Source organism: Symphalangus syndactylus, chromosome 8 (genome assembly GCF_028878055.3).
Source record: "Symphalangus syndactylus isolate Jambi chromosome 8, NHGRI_mSymSyn1-v2.1_pri, whole genome shotgun sequence".
Classification (NCBI taxonomy): Eukaryota; Metazoa; Chordata; class Mammalia; order Primates; family Hylobatidae; genus Symphalangus; species Symphalangus syndactylus.
In genome coordinates, this window is record NC_072430.2 from 36,255,967 (window position 1) to 36,277,872 (window position 21,906).

Consider the following 21,906-nt stretch of genomic DNA (forward strand, 5'->3'; position numbering starts at 1 on the left):
ATCCCATATTTCTATTTCATTGAGTAGCCACACCCAACTTCAAGCAAATGAACTTTTATTCAGCAATGACGTCTTCAGTGACGCTTTACTATGTAGCACTGTATTGGCTTTTATGGGATTCCTCTGGTACATGTGTTGAAGGGTCTGTGGAAAGACCTGTGTAAGGCAGTAGATAAGAATATGAATTTTGTTTTTATGAGCAAAGCAGTGACTTGGCTAATGCTATTGAGTAGAATTTTTTTAGAGTAAAATTGGTAGTGTAGATAAAATATTGCTGAATGTCTCAGGGTGTATGTATAAGAAGAATGTGCTGAAGAGACAAGATAGCCAAATGGCTAAGATAGCCGAATCAGTGTAGCACTTGCTATGTGACTTTGAGAATGTTACATATTAGTAACATTTCTAACCTTCAGTTTCCTCTCATGCATGAAACATGGAAAATAACATTCAATACCTTATAAGACTGTTGTGAGAATTGGCTGTGCTTAGCATAGTACCTGAAAATCATATTTAATCAATGTTGTCATTGAAGCTTTTCAGTCAACAAGGTAATGATCTGGTAGTTCTTTTGAGTTGCTGTTTAGCATGTGTCTGTCTATACCTAAATATGATGTAGGCTGTATTTATATTAGTTATAAACTCTTCCAGATTTATCACTGCAGTTGTAAGATCTGATCAGAGATCTAACTTTATATTTTTTATCATTGGCAAGTGTCTCATGTAGAAAATGGCACATGACTTGCTCAAGATGAACAATTATTATATTGATATCACCTATGGCATTTATATCTCAGAACTCACAATAAGCAAAAAATATTTTAACATATACACTGACCTGTTAATTCAAGTAATATGTACAAGCCGAAGGCTTTAAATTTTACAGAGACAAAATACAGTGACGTGTTTGAAGTGCAGTGAGCTCTGTACTGTTATTTAAATCTTTTCATGTCTCAAAGTCAGGTTCTGTTCTGTCTTTGAGAGATTTAGAGTATATGGGTAAAGAAAGGAAGAGGGGATAAAATAAACCTATGATGGTATAACCTAGCTAATTCATACTGTTAATACTTTTGCGTACACAGAAGACCTGCCTATCCATTTGTGAGCATTTACCACATGCCATCAGATCTGCACTCCCTGGTCAACACAGCCTTTACCACATACTGTTCAGTTCTGAGAACATTTCAGTTAAATGAACTTGGATTCCAGGAAAGTCTAGGGTTGTACTTCAGTAAAAGACCTCCCAAACCCCCTGATAAGGGGGCGTGGGTAGACAAAATCCGTCAGAATAATTGAGAAATTGTAAGTATGGATGGTATGTCACATAGTTGCACATCTGACTTGGAAATTGGGTGTCATTATTATTTAGAATTGTTTTACAGAAATTCTTAAAAAGCAAATGCTGCTAATAGTACACACCTGAGTCACTAGTTTCCAGTGTAACCGATTGGTACTGGCCTCTGCTATTGGTTAAAATATAAATGTCATTGTTATGGTTTTATAGTAATACCATAATTGTTTGGATTAGTAAGTGCTTTTCATTTTAGTTGGTGTAATAACTTCAAACTTTTAAAGTGGGCGAACTCTCAACTGAGTAGACCACGGAGTTATAGATGTCAGGAAGGCATGTTAAGTGAAGGAAAGCCATAAATGATGGCATTAGTGCTGTGATTTTCTACTTGCATACCAATGCATGCATATCTTTATTCATTTAACAAATATATATGGTGCCCTTGTTATGTGCCAAGCTCCATGTACTCAGGAAACATACACTTCAATTGGAAACCTTTAAGCAGGTAATAAGGATGAATTTTAATGCATGGTAAGATAAATTATTTTGAGACAGAGAGGGCCATTTTAGAAACTGTGTTTTTTTTTTGACCCCTTTCCTGCTGTAGGAAAAAATTATTACCAAATCTTGCCACTTTTCTCTCTAGAATGTTCTCCTGCAACTGAACTATGACCTGTTTGTACCTTACAATTTTATCTTAATTAGCAAATTTTATTTTCTGGTAAAAGATTTGCCACTTCCTTGATGGGAAGTTAGATTTTTCAATAACTTTGTCCTTTGAAAACATTTTACCACTTGTCACAATACTCTTTCTACTGTCTTTCTAAACATGTGTCTAAATTTGTTTCCTCTAGTATTCACAGGCCATGTTTATTATACTTTCTGCTCATGTGGGTCAGTTAACATTGAAACAAAAGTTGCATTGTGCAGTCTGGTTGCTCCCTGTCCCCTGTCAGCAGTCTCATTATGTAACTTTAAGCATTGCTGTGAGAGCTAAATGTTCATCTAAGGTGGTAGAAAAGCTTCATAGCTAATATGATTTTGTCCATGGTGTTCCCTTCTCAAAATAGCACTGATGGACCTCATGAGACAGGTTCTGCTAGTTGCTTGTGCCTGTTTCAAATTCTTGATCAACCAGACTTCTTCTCATAAAGGTACCATATTTATTGTACCTGTTATAAACTTTTAGGAAGGAATCTGCATCATTCTTATTTTAAGATGTTAACTGATTGCATTACTTGTTTCTTTGAGCCTTGGCATCTCAACATTGATTACCCTACTTTTGTAGTATTGTTGTTGGAATATAGTAATAGTTAACTCAAAAATAAATAAGTATGTAAGCTGCCGGGGTCCAAGTGATATACTGAGTCTCTTAAAAGAAAGAAGCTGGCAACTCTTCTAGAAATCAGATCATGTCCCCAGGCTAAGAATTGGCTTTGATATATTTATTCATTGAGGAGTGTGGATGAACAGCTGCCTTTTGAATGTAGCCAAGGGAAATTTGCTGACAAGCATAAATGTGAATAGGGCAGTAAAGCCTGCAAACAACAACAATAAAAGAATGTTGATGTACAATCTAAGGAGACTCAAAACCAATTTCCTCTCCCTATCATTTTCTATATCCCCTACCATAATTCTTCCATAGTTGCCATGCCCATAAGCGATGTCAGATCAGAAATGACAAATTACCTTTTTAAAACTTGTTCTAGGTGAATTAAAAACCAATTAACTCTTAATTTTTTTCATGTTTCTGGAAGATCTAAATTATCAATCTGAAGTACTTTACTGTGGTGATAGTGTTAAAAAAAAAAAACAAACTATAAACAGTAACACAGGTCTCCTGTTACTATTTATACTTTTTTTAACGCTGTCACTGAAGTAGGGTAGATATTCAATGGGGCTTTGAATTTAAACTTGGTGTACATAAGAGTTCTTGCCTTCAAAAAAGGTTTTTAAAGGTACATTTTTAGTGTCCTGCTAACATCAGTACATGTTACCTTGTTAGTCTTTTTGGTTACAAAGGATTTCTTTTTCTTGTTCAAAATTGATCTTTTGTTGCCTTAGTAAAAAGTTTCAAAAATTTTCTCCTCTCTTCCTTCTATAAAGCTTTTTACATGTTTGTTCTCTAGTATTAATGGGAATTACATGTAGAAATCACACACTAAATACAGCTACTTCTTTATGTTATCCCCCTGAGAGGTGGTTTCTGTTTTTGTTTTTGAGACAGAGTCTCACTCTGTCGCCCAGGCTGGAGTGCAGTGGTGTGATTTCTGCCTGCCATGACCTCTTACTCCTGGGTTCAAGCGATTTTCCTGACTCAGCCTCCCGAGTACCTGGGATCACAGGCTCACACCACCACTTCTGGCTAATTTTTATATTTTTAGTAGAGAAAGAGTTTCGCCATGTTGACCAGGATGTCTTGAACTCCTGACCTTAGGTGATCCGCCCACATTGGCCTCCCAAAGTGCTGGGATTACAGGAGTGAGCCACCGCGCTCAGCCCCCTGAGAGGTTTTAATCTCCATTTATTAGTGGCCACTAAATATGAGGCCAAAATAGATTTCTTCCTTTTAGGAAAAATGACAAGCCACCATTTTTTTTTTTAAATTTTTTTTTTTTGAGATAGAGTCTAGCTCTATCACCCAGGCTGGAGCGCAGTGGCGTGATCTCGGCTCACTGCAACCTTCGCCTCCCCGTTCAAGCAATTCCCTGCCTCAGCCTCCCAAGTAGCTGGGATTACAGGCACCCACCATCATGCATGGCTAATTTTTGTATTTTTAGTAGTGATGGGGTTTCACCATCTTGGCCAGGCCAGTCTTGAACACCTGACTTCGTGATCCACCCACCTTGGCCTCCCAAAATGCTGGGATTATAGGCATGAGTCACCGTGCCCGGCCACTATGCCACCATTTTTTAAAGTGCAATTTATCCTAAGAAAATGAATGGACTTCCAACTAGTCAAACCTGACTAGATATTCTGTTAGTATATCTGGTTCAGCTCTGTTTATATCATATTAGGGTTAGGCCAGGATAAGAAAGGTCTGTACAGGTGACTTAGTTGTACCCACAACCAACAAAAACTGTGATCCTGGATTTCAGGTGATGACCAGAGGAGAGAAATTTAGTAACTAATCAAAAATATTGATTCTGGTCTGTTTCTTGCTCATAAAATGGTAAATTTATATTTGGTCTTCTTTTGATTTTGTTTTAAGAATGCTTATTCACAAAACTTCTCATTAGATTTAGATAGACTAGAGCTAAATTTAATATTCTCCAGAGGCAACTTAGAACTTTCTACATTTAGTTTCCTAGTAACACCATAGTTAAGAGGGATATAAACTTTTCAGGTGGAGAAAACAAAACGGAGTTCAATCTTGTCAGTCCTAATTATTTTTACTCACGGCTCTCGTATTCTATCCTGGTGGCATGCCCTTGCTTTCAGTGAAGTTGGCCTAAAGCAACCCGTAACTCAAGCTATAGGAAGAAGAATGTTGAAAGCAAGGGGGCTGTTGGCTTGAATTAGTTGTTTTTTTATTGCTATATATATATATAGTTGTGTTTATTGAGAAATACTTGAGGATCCTTCACTTTCAATTGACCTTTTTTTCTTCTATGTAACTCATTAAATTTGATGGAGAACTTCCTTATAGAAAATTAACTTTGGACTTTGCCAAAGATGTACAGTTTCTCCCCTATTGTTTGATAGGCTTTCGATAGGACAGTTTTCATCTATCTCTGTGACCAGATCCAGAATACTGGGAGTGGAAGAGCAACAATATGCAACATGGAAGGAGGTTTAGTAAAGCTGACTAGAAGGTCAGCAAAGGCTTCCTAGAGTAGGTCTTATTAGTAGGTCACTTTTAGTTGCAATAAGAAGAAGATAAACTCAAACTAGCCTAAATGAAGCAAAACAAACAACAAAACAAAACAGAAAAAAAGGACTTCCTTTGGCTCGTGTAACTCAAAAGGCCAGCAAAGGTTTTTAAACAGGAATCTGGCTTTATCTCTTTTCCATTTTCTTTTGTGTTTCCTCAGATTCCTCCCAAGTAGTGGCAAAGATAACCACCACCAGCACCCATCTATCTTTCTACCAGCCAAACAATCCCAAAGGGTAGGTGCCTCCTTCCTGAATTTGTAACAAAAGTCACCCGGATACTTCTCCTTAACTCAGCTTCAATCAGCTATCTTCCTGGGAACCAATCACTCTGGCCAGAGGTGGTTGTTCTCTGAATGGCAAGGCCTGGGTCATATACTCACCCACTGGATCCCCTAAAGAGGATGCTGGCAGACAAAGAAAGGGGACAGAGAGGAAGAGAGTAGGAGAATTATACAGGAATACATATGCTTATAGAGAATGGCACATGGTGATTGGCTAGGCTATTAGTGGAGAAAAGTAACCAGATTCTGAATTCATGTAGCTAAGGATTCTGCACATTACCATAAAAGATATAATTAGTGGATGTACATAGGGTGTGACAATACTAAATTTATATTTTAGTAAGGTCACTCTCATAGTAACATGAAGAGATTGGATGGATAGATATAAATAGATAAGGTTGGAGATATAAATAAGGAAGTTTTAATATTTTATTCCTGAATTCCACTGTATAATGTCTTGTATCCTCCATTCCACTGCCTGGGTTTGACAGTCAGAGTCTAGATATGAAATATGAAACAATAAGGGCTTAAACAGGTGTAGAAACATTACATTACCTAAGGGATCGGATGTGAGCCAATGGGAACAAAGAATTAAAAGGAATTGCCATCTAACTAAGGAGGGTGAGAGAATAAAAGAGACATATAAACTGTGACTGAGAGTTACGATATTTGGAGAAAATATATGATGTTGGTGTCAGGTACATGATTGTTTATATCAGTTCCATTCTCAGAACAATTAGAACAGTGGCTACACTGTGACACTGAAGTCTGGAAGATCAGTTGTAACCTATAAATGGTGTGTTAAAGCCCATGAAGATTTAGATGAAGATTAGAGATTTGAGTTAATTCACACAGTAAGAATGAATGAAAGCAGGAAAAAAGAAGCCAACAAGTGGAGGAGGGGAGTAGAAAGAAAAAAAGGCAAAAAGGAGTTTGAAAAAGAAAAGAGAAAATGTTTTTGTAAAATACGTCAAGAACGTTAAAGATGAAGATTAAGAAAAAAGCAAGGACATTGCACTTGGCAGTTAGGTCACTAATGATATTGGAGAGACCATTTCAAGCCAAACTACGGGAATTGAATAAGTGAAGGAAGTAGGACCATCAAGCGCTACTTACTCTTTCAAGATTGACGAGAAAATTTCTTTTCCCTGCCAGAAATCCATTTTGGCTTTGTATCCTTGGTTCAGAAAACTAAATTGTTCTTGTCCTATATTATCTATGTAGCTAGTTCTTTACTTCCCATATCCCCCTCTCTGTTTAAATGTCCTGAATTTCAGCTAAAAGACAAAATAAAAACTGTATCTCCCAAGCCCTTCATCTTCCTATCTTGGTCTTCAGAGTCACTATAGATATATTCCATTTTTTCCTGACTGTATTCTTCATGGCCACATGAATCAGAAATAGTACCAGCCAGTGGATTTTATAAGCTATCAAGTCACATATAATATGACACTTTCTGGTTTGTCATGGCAAGCCTATATAACACCCAGCAGGGATTCACGGGTCACAAATGCCTATCTCTTCCTCCTGAGGTCAAAACTGAATTCCTCAAGCCTCCTACTGCCCATGAATGTTCATTCATGTTCTATAAAGCAGGGGCTTTTACATTTTTTTGACCGTGACCTTCTGTAAGAAATACGTTATATGTCATTATCTAGTACGTGTGAGTAGCAATGGATGCACACACACTGCACACATATTTATGACTGACACAAAAGTTTCATGAAACAAAAAGTTTCCTTAATGCTAGGATATAATCTTTTAATACTATATTCTGCTGTTCTGTTTCATTACAGAATGAAGAAACTTGCTGAACACACTAAATTGATATAATGATCCTAATGGGATCTCACAATTTGAAACACTCTTTAAATGAGATTTGGAATGTTGCTTTTGTTTGTTTGTTTTTCAATTTATAGACATGGGCAGAGGAGATTTAGCATAATTCTTAAGGGCCTTAGAATTTTTGTAATGGAAAATAAGCACTGGCTTCAACTTAAAGTCACCAACTGCATTAGCCCCTCTCAAGATAGCCTGTCCTTTAAAACTTTGAAGACAAGCCTCGACTTCTCCTTTCTAGCTATGAAAGTCCTAGATGGCATCTTCTTTCAACATAAGGCTATATGCCTGTATAGAAAATCTGTTTAGTGTAGCCACCGTTATCATTTATTTTAGCTAGATCTTCTGGATAACTTGCTGCAGATTCTTAATTGGTACTTGATCTTCACCTTGCATTTTGTATTATAGAGACCACTTCTTTTCTGAAATCTCATCAACTGACCTCTGCTAGCTTCCAACTCTTTTTTTTTTTATTATTAAACTTTAAGTTCTGGGGTACATGTGCAGAATGTGCAGGTTTGTTACATAGGTATAAATGTGCCATGGTGATTTGCTGCACCCATCAACCCGTCATCTACATTAGGTATTTCTCCTAATGCTGTCCCTCCCTTACCACCCACCTCCCGACAGGCCCTGGTGTGTGATGTTCCCCTTGTGTCCATGTGTTCTCATTGTTCAACTCCCACTTATGAGTGAGAACATGTGATGTTAGGTTTTCTGTTCTTGTGTTAGTTTGCTGAGAATGATGGTTTCCAGCTTCATCCATGTTTCTGCAAAGGACATGAACTCCTCTTTTTTATGGCTGCATAGTATTCCATGGTGTATATGTGCCACATTTTGTTAATCCAGTCTATCATTGATGAGCATTTGGGTTGGTTCCAAGTCTTTGATGTTATGAACAGTGCTGCAGTAAACATACATGTGCATGTGTCTTTATAGTAGAATGATTTATAATCCTTTGGGTTTATACCCAGTAATGGGATTGCTGGGTCAAATGGTATTTCTAATTCTAGATCCTTGAGGAATCACCACACTGTCTCCCACAATGGTTGAATAAATTTACACTCCCACTAACATTGTAAAAGCATTTCTATTTCTCCACATCCTCTCCAGGATCTGTTGTTTCCTGACTTTTTAATGATTGACATTCTACCTGGCGTGAGATGGTATCTCACTGTGGTATTGATTTACATTTCTGTAATGACCTGTGATTAGCTTTTTTTCATGTTTGTTGGCTGCATAAATGTCTTCTTTTGAGAAGTGTCTGTTCATATCCTTTGCCCACTTTTTGATGGGGTTGTTTGTTTTTTTCTTGAAATTTGTTTAAGTCGCTTGTAGATTCTGGGTATTAGCCCTTTGTCAGATGCATAGATTAAAAAAATTGTTCTCTTATTCTTAGGTTCCTGTTCACTCTGATGATAGTTTCTTTTGCTGTGCAGAAGCTCTTTAGTTAAATTAGATCCCATTTGTCAATTTTGGCTTTTGTTGCCTTTGCTTTTGGTATTTTAGTCATGAAGTCTTTGCCCATGCCTGTGTCCTGAATGGTATTGCCTAGGTTTTCTTCTAGAGTTTTTATGGTTTTAGGTCTTACATTTAAGTCTTTAATCCAGCCTGATTTAATTTTTTTATAGGGTATAAGGAAGGGGTCCATTTCAGTTTTCTGCATATAGCTAGCCAGTTCTCCCACCACCATTTATTAAACAGAGAATCCTTTCCCCGTTGCTTGTTTTTGTCAGCTTTGTCAAAGATCTGATGGTCAGGCTCCCACACAATAATAGTGGGAGACTTTCACACCCCACTGTCAATATTGGATCAACAAGACAGAAAATTAACAAGGATATTCAGGACTTGAACTCAGCTCTGGACCAAGCAGACCTAATAGATATCTACAGAACTCTCCACCCCAAATCAACAGAATATACATTCTTCTCAGCACCACATTGCACTTATTCTAAAATTGACCACATAATTGGAAGTAAGACACTCCTCAGCCAATGCAAAAGAATGGAAATCATAACAAACAGTGTCTCATACCACAGTGCAATCAAATTAGAACTCAGGATTAAGAAATTCACTCAAAACAACACTATATGGAAACTGAACAACCTGCTCCTGAATGACATAGTTTAGGCTATGATTTGTAATTGTAGATTAGTTGCAGCCACTAATGAAGCCTTTCTCAATATTCTACCAAAATATCTATCAAGCCACTTGATAGATATTCCATAAGGCAGGTGAAACTGAATTGAGGAAAATGAAATCAGGATTTACTTCATTAATCAGAGATCCCCAGAAAAGAGGTAGAAAGATACTTTTGCTTAAACTCCAACTGCTCTCCTGACTCAGAAACCCAAGTTCTGAAAAAAACATTACACTGGTAAGCTTTCATTCCACAAAGTTGCTGCTGATTTTTGAGATAGCCATATTTCTCTGTCAATGTATAAGCAATAATTTCTAGAAAATAATTCATCAGGACCAAAGGGGTGAACTGGTTGTGACAATATGCTTATTTAAACTATATTATCTATAGTAAAGTCTAGAAGAACCTTGGAATTAAGTTTGGAAAATAGGAAGTTGGGAAATATAATTTTCCATGTACTCTGCTTATTTATAGGGTCTAAGAACCAAGCAGTGTGGTCATGCATCATATCTCCCCCAGTAGAACTGCATTGTGTTAATGCAGGCAAAATGTTGTGAATTAGCTGTGAAGCAGTGAATATCAACTAACCTAGTCCTTTAACACAGTTTTTCAGCCTCAGCACCATTGATATTTTGAGCTGTATAATTCCTTGTTTTTGTGGGGCTAAACTGCACATTGTAGGATATTTAGCCACATGCCTGGTCACTATTCACCAGATGACCTCCCCTCCCCAGTCGTGACAATCAGAAATGTCTTCATACCTTGTCAAATCTCCCCTGTTGGAGACCACTGCAACAGTAGGTCTCAAAAGTTAGACGATTGAGTCTTGATAGCCATTGCCTTGTTTAAACATCAAGAAAGAAGAAAAAAAAGTCAATATAGAGTCTATTTTAAAAATATCAGAGTTCAGGGAAGGAAGCTGTTACCTGAAAACTCGGAGGAAAAGCACAGCTTTCAAAACCATGTATGTACGTAAGGTTCTGGAAAAAAAAATTATTAGACTATTTGAAGTACTCAACAGAATGCAAGGTCTCAGATGAGAGGGATTAGAGAATGGGATTAGAAAGTCTTATAGAGAAAACAGGCTGAGTGAACAAAACAGCAAAATGGAGTGAAAAGCTAGAAAAAAAGCAGATTGCAAGAAACTTGGGCACAGGAATTTTTTAAGGTGACAATATATTGTGTTTGTAAGAGGTGGTGACATAAGCATTCTGAAGCATTCCATATGGTGTTTCTAGAATGCAGTGTGTGTGTGTGTGTGTGTGTGTATTTATAAGGGTGTGTGTATATATATATATATATATATATATATACATGCACACATATATATACACACATCTATATATATATTTCTTATAAATAAAAGCACCTTTTGGCCTAGCATTCTACTTCTAAAAAATTGTTCTTTGAAAACCACATTTTTTTAAGTGTGAAAGATTTATATATGTGAATGTTCATTTCAGTTTTATGATAATAATCAAGTAAAATTAACGTAATTGGCCATAGTAGAGAATAAGAGTGCTGAATAATTTATGGTGCATCTAAAGCATCCCTGGACACAGTAGATACTCAGTAAGTTTATTGAATACATTCACGAATGTTCATGGAAATTTGTATGTATCCATTTTTAATGATAACATTGAGGATTAGTTAATGCTAAGAGTAGATACATTTTTTAGAAGTTATGTATTGTATGTAGTATTGAATGTATACTATGATCTCATTTTGTAAGTATGTATAATGTTTGTGGACATATACGTGTTGTATATACAGATTTAGGCAAATGATTTATCATACTATTCATTAAAGATAGATTCTATTATTGATTCAGAACTGTATGTTTTGCCCAATCTGACCTTCACTTGAATCCTTAATAGTTACGATCCTTTTCTAACACCATGCTTTTGTTTATAGCTTTGTATTTCCCTGGAATACATTTTCTCCCAAGTTCTTTCACTAAGCTTTGCTTTTTTTTAAAAAAAAAAAAATGACTTCATTTTTCAGAGCATTCATAATAAAATTAAGTGAAAGGTACAGAGAGTTCCCTTCACACAAGCACAGCCTCTCCCATTATCAGTATCCCCCACCAAAGTGGTATATTAGTTACAGTCGATTAACCTATTTTGACACATCATCCAAAGTTCATAGTTTACATTAGGGTTCATTCTTGGCATTTTACGTTCTGTAGGTTTTGACAGATACGTAATGAAGCATTTACCATTGTAATATTGTACAGAATAGTTTCACTGCCCTAAAAATCCTGTGAGCTCAACCTGTTTATCCCTCCTTCCCCACTAACTCCTGGCAACCACTGATCTTTTTACCGTCTGCATACTTTTGCCTTTTCCAAATATCATACAATGTACCTTTTTCACATTAGTTTATTTCATGTAGTAATATGCACTTTAGTTTTCTCTGTGTCTTTTCATGGCTTTATAGCTCATTCTTTTAGTGCTGAATCATATTTCATTGTCTGGATTTACCACAGTGTATTTATCCACTCACCTACTGAAAGACACCTTGGTTGCTTCCAAGTTTGGGCAATTATGAATAAAGCTGCTATAAACATTCATGTGCAGATTTTTGTGTAGACATAAATGTTCAGTGCATTTGGGTAAATATCAAGGAGTGTGATTGCTGGATTGTATGGTAAAAATATGTTTAATTTTGTAAGAAACTGACAAATTATCTTTCAAAATGGCTATATCACCTTGTATTTTTACCAGCAATCAGTGAGAGTTCCTTTTGCTCCACATCCTCACCAGCTTTTGGTGCTGTGACTTTTGCTTATTTTAATTCCTTTCCATTTTACATATCCTATTCAGATGCTGCATCTTATATAATATTGTCGTAACACATTAAGTAGTAATACTTCCATACTCCATACAATAATTATCTTCATTTTTACCATTCATTTAGACTTAATGTACGCTGCTAACTTTGAGTCTTATTTCTCTTATTAGAACATTAACCTTTTGATGAAAGGAGCCATTCTTCTACATGAGGTATAATACCTTAATACCTTTCCATCAAACATAAACAGTAACATTTATTGGATTGAAAACATGTGATTATGTTTTGAAATGAAAACCATTTTAAAAAGTAAAACCATTTGGTAATGTACCCTTAGTGTATTTCCATTTCTTCACTTTTACTGTATAGTGGGTAAAATAGTATTATATTTAGTTAGTTCACGTGGTTATGACTTGTTAGAGTCAAAAGGAACCTACTTGACCTTTCAACTTGTCGATGAAAAATCTGGGATGCAGAATGTTTTGATAATCTGGCCCAGGTCACATAGAATTAAGTATGTCTTATTTATCAACATTTGTAGTCTTTCCTCAAAACTGTGCTATTTTTCTCTCATTTTTATTGAATGAGATATGATTCATTTATTCCATGAGAGTGGATTCTTTTCCTAGAAAATGCAAATTAGTAATTTCAGAACATATTGTTGAATATGTTCTTTTTCATTAAAATAACGTGACCAATGTATACTATTGTGCCTTTTTTGTATCTTTATTATCTAACTAATCCACATTAAACATTAAGGCCAGTTGTCATGACTAAATTCTTTTACTTTCCAATGAACTTAATTTTATAGAAATATAGAGTAGTTAAATTATTACCTTAAAAGAAAGGTGTTATATTAATATGCATTTTATTGTTGCATTGAATTGAATATTAACAGAAAAGCCTAATATTAATGATGGTTATTACTAATCACTTTTTTGATATTTGAGTTTTGATTTCTCATTATTCTGTATCAGTGGAATTTCTGAGAAAATCAACACTATCTTCTTTTTGAAATAACAGAAACAAGTAAGCATTAGGAGATACACCTAATGCTAAATGACGAGTTAATGGGTGCAGGAAATCAACATGGCACATGGATACATATGTAACAAACCTGCACATTGTGCACATGTACCCTAAAACCCTAAAGTATAATTAAAAAAATAAATAAATAAATAAAATAAAATAACAGAAACAAGTATTAGAAGAAAAATGCAGACAAATCTCAGTGGAATATATTTCTCCTGATGGTATAACACCTATGTCTTACTGGCTTGTGTCCTTCCTTGCTTTTGCAGGCCCCACTTATTCAGCAATATTTTCTCCTGCCACTCCAAGTATTTTAGGGGAGTCCTGAATGTTTATCTCCAATGTGCATATGACAGGTGCCTAATTAGCGAAAAACGTGGTATGTCAGTTTCCCAGGGCTACCATAACAAAGCGCCACAAACGGAGTGGTTTAAAACAACAGAAATTTATTCTCTCACAGTTCTGGAGCCCAGAACTCAGAAATCATGGCAGGACCATGCTTGCTCTGCAGGCTGTAGGGAAGAGTGCTTCTTTGTCTCAGCTTTTGGTGGTGGCTGGCAATCTTTAGTGTTACTTGGCTTGCAGCTGCAGCACTCTATTCTCTTCCTTTGTCTTCACATGGTCTTCTTCTCGTATGTCTGTGTCTTTGAATCTAAATCTCTCTCTTTTCTCATGTGAGGACACCAGTCCTGGATTAGGACTCACCCTACATGTGGGCTGATTTCATCTTCAAATCCTTGACTCACGCTATCTCCAAATAAAGTCCTATTTTGAGATTCCAGATAGACATGAAATTTGGGAGTTCACTAGTCACTGTTTTTACTTAGTGTGAGCTGAACTATCTGATCATTGCTTGGAGTATGTTTATTTCTGTCACCAGGCTTTGCTGCCTCTGTTGGATACCAATGCCTTTTTGGCTGTATGTTGCTGTGTATTCCATGTACCACCACATTTTTTTTTTTTTTTTTTTTGAGATGGAGTCTTGCTCTGATGCCCAGGTTAGAGTGCAGTGGTGCGATCTCAGCTCGCTGTAACCTTCGCTTCCCAGGTTCAAGTGATTCTCCTGCCTGAGCCTCCCGAGTAGCTGGGATTACAGGCACTCGCCTAAATTTTGTGTTTTTAGTAGAGACGGGGTTTCACCCTGTTGGCCAGACTGGTCTTGATCTCCTGACCTCGTGATCCACCCATCTTGGCCTCCCAAAGTGTTAGGATTACAGGCATGAGCCACTGCACCTGGCCAGCCACCACAATTCTTAAGCCTCATTGCTTAGCTGTGCTGCACCCCACATTTGCAGAGGCCTCCCAGCTGTCCCTGCTGACCGCTGTGGTGCTGCTGGCCTCTGTTATTGATAGGCATGGCCACCATCTCCCACAGGGCTGTGTACTCTTCACTGGTGCCACTGCTGATGCATTAGAAAATTAAGGAACCACATGGCATTCTTTGGGTTTATCCAGTTAAATTAGGTTTTAAGGCACTGTTTTTTGCCACCCGATTTCCTCATGATTTAAAAAGATCGAGGATTGATTTGAACTCATGCTCTTCGATCTTTGGGAAAATAATAGGGGATAACAAGTTTAGATTTAGATGCTGTTTTTGAGGTACCCTTAATATATGTGAGTCGGCCGGGCACGGTGGTTCACACCTGTAATCCCAGCACTTTGGGAGGCCAAGGCGGGCAGATCACGAGGTCAGGAGATCCAGATCATCCTGGCTAACACGGTGAAACCCTGTTTCTACTAAAAATACAAAAAATTAGCCAGGCGTGGTGGCACATGCCTGTAGTCCCAGCTACTCGGGAGGCTGAGGCAGGAGAATCGCCTGAACCGGGAGGCTGAGGTTGTAGTGAGCCGAGATCGCGCCACTGCATTCCAGCCTGGGTGACAGGGCAAGACTCTGTCTCAAAAAAAAAAAATTAAAAAGTGGTCAAGTTTTCTAATAACTTTTTAATTCTTTTAATGAAATGTTTCTTTCAAGTTTATTTCAAATCTCTCTCTCTTTTTCTTTGTTTGTTTGTTTGTTTTAGAGATGGAGTCTCACCTGTTGCCCAGGCTTACTGCAACCTTGACTTTCTGGGCTCAAGCAGTCCCCTTGCCTCAGCCTCCCAAACCGTTGGGACCACAAGCATGCACCCCTATGCCTGGCTAGTCTTTTTATTTTTTATAGAAGCAGGGTCTCACTATGTTACCTAGGCTGGTCCTGAACTCCTAGCCTCAAGCAATCTTCCTGCATTGGCCTCTCAAAGTCTGGGGTTTCAGGTGAGATCCACAGCACCAGCCTTGTCTCTCTTGTTCTTAACTCACTGCTATGTCCCCTTTATCTCCAGACTGGCAATGAATCCTAGTTACACATCCCATGTTCTACTAAGAATTATTCATTTTCGTTAATGCTAAAGCTTTATTACTGGACAAAACTTGATCCCCTCTTTTCTTAGAATGAGGTGTTTCTAGGAGTCTCCTCCATCTTTCAGACAAACTGCTTCTTGTCGGTCCGCTCTGTAACTACAGCTCAAATGTCTGTAGGCTGATGGAATCACAGCAGTTTGTAGCTTAGGTTTAAGGTAGGGCTGTATCTCTCTCTCTTTTTTTTTTTTTTTTTTTGAGACGGAGTCTCGCTCTGTTGCCCAGGCTGGAGTGCAGTGGTGCTATCTCGGCTCACTGCAAGCTCTGCCTCCTGGGTTCATGCCATTCTCCTGCCTCAGCCTCCCGAGTAGCTGGGACTACAGGCGCCCGCCACCACGCCTGGCTAATTTTTTGTATTTTTTAGTAGATACGGGATTTCACCGTGTTAGCCAGGATGGTCTCGATCTCCTGACCTCATGATCCGCCCGCCTCGGCCTTCTCTCTCTCTTTGTATAATGTTTTGTCTGTCCCTAACATATATTGCTTAATTGAATTAAATTGTATTACTAAGCTGTTCTGGTATGGCTATTTTAATTACTTATAATACAGTTTTCTTTCACTGTTGGGATAATTAGTCTTGCGTAAGGAGAAAAAAATACTTTTTTGACCTTTTAATATTACATTCACATTAGGTCTCAGAAAGCACTCTTTCAGCAGCCATAAATACTTTAAAAATCAGTATTAAGCCGTAGAGACTTTTAATTCAACAAGCATTTGTTCTGTGCATACTTTCTACCAGGCATTGTATCCGATTCTAGGAAAAAGGCACAAAGACAGGTTCTGTTCCTTTGATAGGGCACAGGCCATACAACATCAGTAGTTGGTAACTGTAGCATATGGTACCGGGGAAACTGGTACTTGATAAAACTTGAAAAAGGCAGGTGGAGGCCAAGTAGAAAGGACACTTTGGCCCTATATTAAGAACATAAAACATTAGCCCTTGGACATCAAGAAGTCACAGTATTTTTTATTTCAGAGGAGTGGCTTAAAGATTCAGTTAGAAGCAGGGATATATATGGGCAGTTGCATTAGAGAATGAGGAGGAGTCCACCTAAAATGAGAGCAGTAGTTATACAGAAGGGGTAAATGCTGGAGATATGAAGACGGTTAATGGTTCAGATTGTGTTACTATTGGTTGTGGATGCAGAGAGAAGTAGAAATTTCCAGAATGACTGTAAGGTCCTCGGAGAGGGTCTACAAAAAAGAGAAAACTAAACTTGGGAACATGTTTGTGAAGGGCCATTATATAACCAAATTTAATTCTCATAATAATGGCCCTTCAAAGTAGCTAGGAAGCAATTCTCAAGGATTGTAAATGCATTAATTAAAGCTATATAACTAGGTGGTGACAGAGCTGGATATTTATCTGGCTTCAAAACTCATGCTCTTCAATCTCTGGGAAAATAGAAGGCAATAACAAGTTTAGATTTAGATGCTGTTTTTGAGGTACCCTTAAGATATGTGGGCCAAGTTTTCTAATAAACTATTGGAATTTTGATTGTAAAATCAGCAAAAGGGTGGTTTCTTTTGGGAGGGCCAATTTGGGAGTTCTTTTTATATGGGTACTTGTCAGAGCCATTTTCATATTTGTCATTGTTTAGAGGTTAAGTCTAGAATAAGAAGAGAGTTTTAGATAGAACCCTGGAGAGGATTCACATTGAAGGGGATGGTAAAAGAAGTAGAACCAGAAACGCATATAGAGAAATGAGGTATTGGAGAGGTAAAAGGAGAGGATGTTGCTGTGGAATAGAAAAATTGAGGATATGGTTCATAGTATTCTGTGTAGCAGACAGGTCAAGTTAGGAAGCAATTTAAAATGTCTATTGGACTCAACATTTGGCAGGGAAATGGTGCTTTTAAGAATAAATGAGAGCCCTTTTATAGTAGCTTGAAGAATTAATAGAAAATGAGATAGTCAAAACAATATTTGAATGAAGTAGTATTCACCCATTATTAATAGATCATGAACTTTTTATTTTGTTTGTTTTAGCAATAATGATGATGGATTAAAAAAGTTTTCCCTTCATCTCTGGTTTGGTCCTACCTATCACTAATGACATATTTTATGTGCTAGAAAAGAAAGATGAGAGTGTGTCCTATATACCTGATTCAGACTTATTTGCATTTTGATATAGCTACCTGAACTAACTAATCACAGAGAGATCTTCCACATTTACAATAAAGTTCCATTACTGAATATTCTTTCAAAGTAAAATAATAAGAATTTTTCCATATTCCAAAGGATGAAAGTTTGAGACAATGCTTTGTTATTCTGGTTACTATAAATTTCATTCAGTGAGTGCTTTCTTTGGTCTCAGTTCATGGAAAAGTCACTTTCTATAAGAAAGAATTTGATTATGTGTTATTTGCCTTTGTTTTTGGAGAGACTGAGTTTAACTTGGTTGTTTGATCTTCAAATTTGACAGCATGAAATAATTGCTAGTCAACCTTCTTACCTACTCCTTCATCAGAACAAACTGTTGCTCCATTTGAGATTATAATTCTGCTCAAAGGAGTGGGGAAGTTTGAATTATCTCCTCAATTTCTCTTTTTTACCCCACAAGGTAAAGACTAGTCATCACAGAAAGAGGGTAAGAATATGATTTTCAATAATGTGTTAATTTTAGACAAATTATATTAGAATAAAAGGATTTGGGTGGTCTACAGATTTCATTATAAGGGATCTAACAAATGTCAACAATAAACATATTTAAGAAGGGCATAGAATACTTTATTGTCTTTTAATTATAGTAAAGACAATGAGTTTACTTCAGGCACACATTGCTGGGGAGAATTCCGGTGGTCTTAAATTTTTATTTTACTCTTCTTCCACACCCCTCATTTGGATCGTATGTAAATACCCTCCTTGTTCTCAGTGGAATGTATTGGTGTTTCTTGTTTCAGCAATTCTCTTTTGGTAACTTATCCCATACGTTTGTTAGCCTTTGCATAAAATTGTTTCGTCTGAACTCAGCTTCTGAGCTACATCTTGTATGTATCTGCCAGAATGAGGATTATTTGAATTATTTTTGTACAGTAACTTCACAATCAAACATTTTAGTTATTTGAAAGTAAAATGAATTTGAATCTCATTTGTGGAAATAGAATAAGGAATATAATATTAATACAGATTTTTTTTGGTTAGATACCATTTTTTTTAAGTTAGTTCACTCCACTGTTGATTTGTTATTGCTTAACATTGTATTAAGCAATGTATGTCTGAAACAATAATACAAATATGAGACAGGGAGCTGCATTCCATAATTAATTCTTCTCGTCTCAACTTTCAGTACTTCTTTGTAACCAAATGAAAGAAAAAGAAAGACTTCTTTTTTTAACCTAAATGGTTTCGTAATGAGTCATTGACTTCTAAAACCTAATAAAGGGAATACTGGAGTTGAAATTCCGAGTCTTGATCAAATTCAGAGATAGTGTTTGAAATGTTAGGAGCTACCATTTTAATGACCTGTGTTCAGACTACTTAGTCAACTGATGGCAATAGAAAGATAAATATTAGGCATTTCCTTATATTCAGTGATTCACCCAATAAACATTTACTGAATTCCCACTATATGTTAGTCACTGCCCCTACCCTATTGGAATTCGCCATCTCATTGTAGAAGGGTAAAAGGCGTCGTATATAAAAAATAAATCAGGTGGTATGAAAAGTGTTCTAGAGTAGAATACAGTAGGGTAAGAAAGTAGAGGGATGAGGAGTCAACAAAGGCCTCTCTGATAAGTTGACAATGGAGCAAGCATCTGAAGGAAGTGAACTACAGAGCCCTACGCACATCTGGGGGAAGAGCATTCCAGGTCCTCTGTGCCCATAGATTGGGTTTCATGCACAGTTTGAGGGACTCCAGGAAAAAGTAAACACAGCATTGCTTCTTTGGGATAATAAGAAAAATATACCAGTGGGCTTACAAGTCCCAGATTGCAAAATTATATAACATTTATTATCTTTACACACAGATGAGAGAGTTTTACATGGCCTGAAGTATTCAGAGAATGCTTTATGAAAGAAATAGCACTTAAAGAAACTATAAGATTTGGCCATTCATTGTTCTTTATTTCGTAAACATTTATTGAAATATGAAGAGAAGGAAGAAGGGCATTCCAGAAAGGAAAGAGATGATTAGAAATCCAAAGGAGAGTGTATTCGCTTAGCTCCTGTGGCTGTTGTAACAAATTATCAAAAACATATTGGCTTAAAAGAACAGAAATGTATCCTGTCATAGGTTTTGGAGGCCAGAAGTCTGAAATCAGTTTTGCTGAGCCAAAACCAAAGTGTCAGCAGGACCTGACTCCCTCTGAAAACCCTAAGAGAGAACCCTTTTCTTGCCTCTTCCAGCATCTGGTGACTGCTGGCATTTCTTAACTTGTGGCCATGTCCACATACCCGCCTCTCTTGTTACACTGTGTTCTTTTCTGTGTCTCATCTCTCTCTCTCTGTTTTTCTTTTATAAGGACACTGGGATGACATTTGGTGCCCAACTGGATAATCCAGGATAACCTCATTTCAAGGACCTTAATTTAATCGCATCTACAAAGATGTTACCAGTAGGATAACATTCACAGGTTTCAGGGTTTAAGACCTGGTCTCTTTTTAGGGGCACTATTCAGTTTTTATAAAGAAGATAAGCATATTTAAGTAATACAGTGATTTATCTGATAAAAATATAAGAGTTCTTATCAGGAATAGTCTCTTTATGCATTTAGAAACTATTTACTGAGTGTCTGCAATGGATATATTGGTAGGCAAAAAAGCAAACGCAGCCCTTTATAGAATTTATAAATGAGAAGAAAGTTGAGAAAATGAGATGGATTGAATTCTTCTTTCAAGGTCTCATCTTTTTTCTGTCCTCACATCTCCTTCTCTGGCTCTTCTGCTTCTCTTTTCTACTTTTAAGGATTTTCCTGATTACATTAGGTCATCCTCGGTAGTCCAGGACAATTGCCATATCTGGAGGTCAACTGATTCACAACCTTAATATCCCCTCACATAACATGGCTCCAGGGATGTGAATATGTTTGGGGGCCAAAATTCTGCTTACCATGGGTAGAATGGACCATGTTAAAGATTTTAGTTTTATTCTAAGAGCTCTGATTGCAGGGTTTTAAGCAGGCTGGGAATACGTGGACAGATTTGTATTTTCTTTTTTATTTTTTTTTTAAAGACGGAGTTTCGCTGTTGATGTCCAGACTGGAGTGCAATGGCCCAATCTCGGCTCACCACAACCTCCGCCTCTTGGGTTCAAGCGATTCTCCTGCCTTAGCCTTGCTAGTAGCTGGGATTACAGGCATGTGTCACCACACCCGGCTAATTTTGTATTTTTAGTAGAGACGGGGTTTCTCCATGTTGGTCCGGCTGGTCTCAAACTCCCGACCTCAGGTGATCCGCCCGCGTCGGCCTCCCAAAGTGCTGGGATTACAGGCGTGAGCCACAGTGCCTGGCCAAATTTGTATTTTCAATGGAAAATTCAGTAAAGTGGAGAAGAGTTGGGGGGAAAAATGGAAATGGGGAGGCCATTTAGGAGACTAATTCCAGTCCCAGGAAGAACATAATATTAGCTGGGGACAGTGGTAATGGAAATGGTGAGAAACATCTTGATTTGAGAGTTTAAATCAGAGGAAACTTGTGATAGATTAGAGATAGGGGTTCATCTCTAATTCTCTGGTGCAAAACCAAAAGACTGTGTGGTGCCATTGCTGGCAGAGAGAAAACTAGAAGAGGAACAGATTTTAGGGGGAGAATAACATGTGTTTCTGCAAAGCCTGGAGGCAACAATAGTAGAAGAAAAAAAAGCAGGAAAATGAGAAACATTTTGGAGTAAGAGCTGCATAACTGACTGTATTTGAGAAACAGAGGAGAATCTTTAGGCTATCTAAATAGGTTGTATCTTTATGCTATAGAACAACTTGTCTTCCTGAAGAACTATGATGTTAAATGGGCGCAGGGAATGAATTTTAGGCTAGGAGGCAGCAGTCTCACTTATTTAAGTTTTACTAAGTCATTAGTTTTCTAACATTCCATGCAACTATTTAGCAAATAGTCACTGACTACCATGTATGCAAACAGCTCCCATTCTGTGGAGTAATATCAAAAAAGCATAAGATGCAGTCATAGCTATAGAATATTTCAGAAAACAAGTGAACAAATAAGTAGCAATAAGTACACTTGAGTATCCCTGAACCAAAATGCTTGGGACCAGAAGTGTTTCAGATTTGGGATTTTTTTAAATTAGATTTTGGAATGT

At 37.2% G+C, this 21,906-nt stretch overlaps 1 protein-coding gene and 1 long non-coding RNA gene across 8 annotated transcripts in view; one reads left to right on the plus strand and one right to left on the minus strand.

Moving 5' to 3' along the window:
• Positions 1-21,906, plus strand: part of CEP128 (centrosomal protein 128) — a 636,715-nt gene that overhangs the window by 475,020 nt on the left and 139,789 nt on the right. The gene's annotated exons all lie outside the window — the stretch shown is intronic.
• LOC134737298 (uncharacterized) overlaps positions 1-21,906 on the minus strand; it is a 59,062-nt gene that overhangs the window by 1,988 nt on the left and 35,168 nt on the right. The gene's annotated exons all lie outside the window — the stretch shown is intronic.